Raw genomic sequence first — 5,366 nt, 5'->3', positions numbered from 1 at the left:
TCCCTTCCAACTCTGATGCCCTGGAGCCTTCAGACACAGTCACAGCTGAGACACAAGGGAAAGGTTCAGAGAGTGTCACTGAGGATGTGACTTTCTGTTCTAGTGACTCAGGACTCATCATCACCAAACCCTTTACTGTTGTGTCTGTGAAAGACCTTAGGTAACAAATTCTATCACATCCACAAGGACACACATGATACAGAAAAATTCAGACAGTGAAAGCCATATAGGGACACCAAACTCCCCTAGATTCACTACTCTCTGCTACAAAGAGTTTTCGTCCATCTTTCTTTGATTCTTTGTTTCTTCCCTCCCTCCTTCCCTCAATCCTTCCTTTTTTCCCTCCTTCCTTTCTTCTTTTCCTTCCTTTCTTGCTTCCTTCCTTCCCTTTTTCTTCCCTTTTCCTTCCCTTTTCCTTCCTTCCTTCCTTCCTTCCTTCCTTCCTTCCTTCCTTCCTTCTACCTTCCTTTTCCTTCTTCCAGGACAACCAGCACTGTAAGTAGCAAGATAATGGACCAATCTATGACACCAGCTAAAAAGTATTGCCTCTTCCTGCTTTTATCTGCTGGCAACAGTCAGTTCCAGAATTGAACAGAGGCTGGTGCCTTCACTGGAGCTAATGGCAGCAATTGCTGCTTTCTTATTTCCACAGTTCAACTGTTTCTTATTGTGATCAACTATGGCAGGACCCTTGAGCTCTGCAGAGAAGTTTTATCATCAGTGTGTGGGTACTACCTATGCTCCCCTTCTTCTAATTTTAAGGATGATTCAAAAATATTTTGGAAATATCATTTCCAGGTGAAAGAGTGTTTATCAGATTCTTTTGATTTTAATCACTTTGGGATAGGATTAGGGAGAGCTAGAAGGGGCCTTAAAGATCATCTAGTAAAACCTTCTCATTTTACAGATGAAGAAACTGAAGCCAAGAGTAAGTCAGTGCTCAAGGTTACACAGGCAGCAGGTCACAGAGGCAGGATTCAAACTCTTCCATATCATGATGTGATGATTTGATTCTACAAAAGCCTGATGGAATAAATATGTCCAAAAATTATATCTCAACTAGGGCAGGACTCAGATACAAAAGCATGTGATCAGAAGAGGCCTGGGCAACAAGAATTAGGAGAAAGTCCAGGCGAGTAGGAAGGAAACAAATGGTAGTCTCAACTTGTTGGTCGAACACAGCAGCAGTATGGAAGTTAGATTAGGGACTCAACAAAGGTCTTGGGTTCAGGGGTGGAACAACATTCCTTGTAAAGACTCAGATTTTTTTTTTTACCAATCAGAACCCCATTCCTGAAAGCAGTGGGTCACTACAAGATGCAAACTCAGTTAAGGACTCAGTGCATGGGACAAACCAGACTAGAACCGGAGCCCAAGGAAGGGAAATCATTTACAAAGAAATAGCCAAGGACTTGGATGTTAATAGGGCTGAATACTGGGTCAGGACCAACCACACTGACTACAAATTGAATGCCCAAAAAACATTCTTAGATTGACTCTGATCTAAACATGGTATGGCAGAAAGAATGCAATCAAAGGACTCTGAGTTTGAATCCTGCCTCTGTGACTTGCTACCTATGTGACCTTGAGCACTTAATTCCTCAGTTTCATCATCTGAAAAATGAGAGGGTTTGACTAGATGACCTTTAAGGTCCCTTCCAGCTCTTTCTGATCCTCTCCCAAAGTGATTAAAATCAAAAGTATCTGGCAAACACGATAAACACGGTTTCACTTGGGAATTATATTTCCAACCTTTACATAGAATTTGTGACTCTTGTCAGTAGACCCAAGGAGCTACCACAGGCAGAGAAAGAAATTACTGCACAAGTAACAGCTTAGTCTGTAGATGAAAGAAGTCCTTGGAATCTGGAAGGCATTTTTGTTGAATGGAGTGTTAACTGATGGCATGAGCACTTTTGCTGGGATCTTTGGGGAATTGGATGATGAGAAGTGGGATGAGGCTCCAAGCCATTTAAGATTGAACACGCTTAATTATGAAAATGCTGGGGGAGTCAGTGAAGTGAAGGGAAAAGGAGAGATTCATTGGAGCACATCCATTCAGCATTTGGTCCTGGACTTTCTTCTCTTATTTCACTCCTTTGTTTAGTGAAGAGCCTCACTTTACCAAAATCAGAGATGATCCGAAGTCATTGCTCAGGAAGCTGCTGAGCCCATACATAACATGTGGAAAGATGGAAGGACTACATGAAAATGGGAGCCCTGGACAGGTCCAGCCTAGAACTATCAGTCAAATGCTAATGATCCAATGAGTGGTGAAATTAGAAGGTTTTCCTATCCCTAGAGACCCCTCATTAGTTTTGATTTCCAAAAGTCCATCTTCTCCACAACTATGCCAATTTTTTCCTTTAGGGTAGAGACTGTCTTTTTTGCTTCCACTTGTACTCCCAGTGCTTAGCACAATGCCTGGCATACAGTAAGTGCTAAATAAATGTTTTATCTCTCTATGTACCTATTTTATAGATTAGGAATCTGAAACTTGAGAGATTAAGTGATACTCAGGGTTTCACAACTTAGAAATGTCTGAATGAATTGGAATTAGTACCCAAGTTTTTCTGACTTCAAGACCAGCATTTTTTCCCTAATTCCATGGCATCAATAAAGAATATACTAATTTGCTTTAGCTTTTCATTTTGAACGTTTCTTTGCATCGTCATCCTTCTTCCCAGCAAGCTTTACTTTGACTTTTACTCCAGATCGTTTTCCTGACTTTCACTCCTGAATTCCAATCCTGGGAGAAAAGTGCCTGCTGGTGAGCCCTGGACACAATCTTCCGGGATTACAAGAATGCCTGGGCCAGAACCCAGTACATCATTATAGGAGAGTTCCTGCTACATGTAGTATGCTTCTTGCTGAATTAGGTCTTCCATATTACAGTCCATCTGTGGAAATTATTTTGGGCCAATAGCTAAGCCATAGTAAAATTTTCAAAGTAGGTCATTTTGGGGCAGCCAGGTGATACAGTGAATAGAGTGCTGGGCCTGGCATCAAGAAAACTCATCTTCCCGAGTTCAAATCTGGCCTCCAACACTTATTAACTGTGAGACCCTGGGCAAGTCATTTAACCATGTTTGCCTCAGTTCTTCATCTATAAAATGAGCTGTAAAGGGAAATGGCAAACCACTTCAACATCTTTGCCAAGAAAACCCCAAATGGGGTTACAAAGAGTTGGGTCGCGTTGACTGAAATGTCTAAAGAAGAACAACAAAGGCCAATTTTAGCATATGAAGTATCACAAAAAGAGAATTTTTTTTACCGCTGCCTTTTTTGAATGAACAGAATCGTATCCCAAAGCTCCTGGATTCTAGAGGACATCTTGGAATCCCAAACCTTACCACAGTTCTTTTGTCTTATAAATGGCCTAGGTGTTATTGTCAGGTCTGATTCATCATGACCCCATGAACCATAGTGTCCATAGGATTTTCTTGGCAAAGATACTGGAGTGGTTTTTGCCATTTCTTTCTCCAGTGGGTTAAGGCAAACAGAAGTTAAGTGACTTGCCCAAAGTCACACACTAGTAAGTACCTGAGGTCAGATTTGAACTCAGAGTTTCCTGCCTCTAGGCTTGGTACTCTATCCCCTGAGCCACCCAGCTGCTTAATGTAAATGGCAAGCCTTGAGTCTTGTTTCAAATCCTGTAAGGGGAAAATAATAGCACACATTTCTATAGGGCTTCCTAAAATCCTGTGTGTGTGTGTGTGTGTGTGTGTGTGTATACTCTCTCATTTGAATTACCCCAACCTTCCCTTCCCAATTCTGTGAAGTAGGTTCTATTAATTTAAAAAAAAATGTTTTTGGAGTGGGGAAGGCAGGGCAATTGGGGTTAAGTGACTTGCCCAAGGTCACACAGCTAGTAAGTGTCAAGTGTCTGAGGCCAGATTTGAACTCAGGTCCTTCTGACTCCAGGGCCAGGGCTCCATTCACTGTGCCACCTAGCTGCCCCTGTAGATACTATTATTATCTACTATTTATTGTTCACCATTCACAGCTGGGCTCTCTAGACTTTTCCATCTCCTCAATAGCCTTCCTTACCTCACAATGATTCTATCCTTGGGACTTTTCAAATTTGTGATTCTCTGACTAGAATTTCTTCAGGAACCCTAGTCATGATTCTTTCCTTCATTCTCAGCTTGACATTTTCTGACTGCTCCATCTCCCTGGCAGCCTCGACCCCCACAAGCTCCTTTAGGCTAGAGACTGTCTTTTTTGCTTATACTCCTAGTGCTTAGCACAGTGCATACTGTAAGTGGCATACAGTAAGTGCTAAATAAATGTTTTATCTCTCTATGTACCTATTTTATAGATTAGGAATCTGAAACTTGAGAGATTAAGTGATACTCAGGGTTTCACAATTTAGAAATGTCTGAATGAATTGCAATTAGTACCCAAGTTTTTCTGACTTCAAGACCAGCATTCTCTCCATTATTCCATCCTATCTGTCATGGTTCTAATTATGGAGTTAGCACATGCACAAGTCACCAGCTGCCCTGATTCTGTTCTTCCCATATGGGAGTTATCAGCAGTCTTTCAATCTTCATAATCCACTATACTATCATTCAGTACTTAATTCAATTTTAAATTTACAATCCAGAGAAATCTATGCCAGATTTGGAGTTTGAAGAGGTCACAACTGACTTACCAAGATGTCACAGGAGACCCTACATATATTTGTCTGGTTGATTCTATCCCTTCAAGACAGCATGGCAGGAGGCCACTCAAAATTTAATCCAATAAACATTTGTTAAGCACCGACAAAAGGACATTTCGCTCTCCCAAATAAAATCTGTTTTTCTGCAGTCAGTAAAAAAGAGGCCTAGCTGTATCTGGTATTCTCTATATATTTCAGTCAATTGTATGTCTATACAGATGTGCTATGTTCTAGGACATCCTCTGTGAAAAGCTGCCTGTTTCCTTTTCATTCCCTCATTGAGGATGTCTGGCAGTATATGGTTGTAAGTCATGGAATACCATAATCTCCAAAGATGGATAGGCATTGGAGGCATGGGGAAAGAGTACTTCTACCCAGACAAGGGAGTAGCCAGTTTGCACTCCCCTCAGTGCCTTCGACCCTACACATTGGTGGGTAACTCCTTTAGAATGGGTCCATTATCCCATTGGTAAAGGTATGTCTTCTACCTGTGAATATAGCCATGCATACATATCTTCCCTCACAGAATCTCAGAATTTCTGAGCTCGAAAGATCACCAGATACCAGCCAGTCCAAGCGACCCATTACTGAGCATGCTCAGCCTATGAGATTCTGGTCCTTGTCCTGGGTATCTTCCCCAGAAAATTTAGGAGACACTTTCTAGGTATTTCTTGAGGGCAGCACTTTCCAAACTCTGGAA

This window comes from Petaurus breviceps, unplaced genomic scaffold, assembly GCF_028583685.1.
Source record: "Petaurus breviceps papuanus isolate PSGF00001 unplaced genomic scaffold, PetGlider_PUasm1.0 128, whole genome shotgun sequence".
In the NCBI taxonomy this organism is placed as follows: Eukaryota; Metazoa; Chordata; class Mammalia; order Diprotodontia; family Petauridae; genus Petaurus; species Petaurus breviceps.
This window is presented reverse-complemented; position numbering follows the sequence as displayed.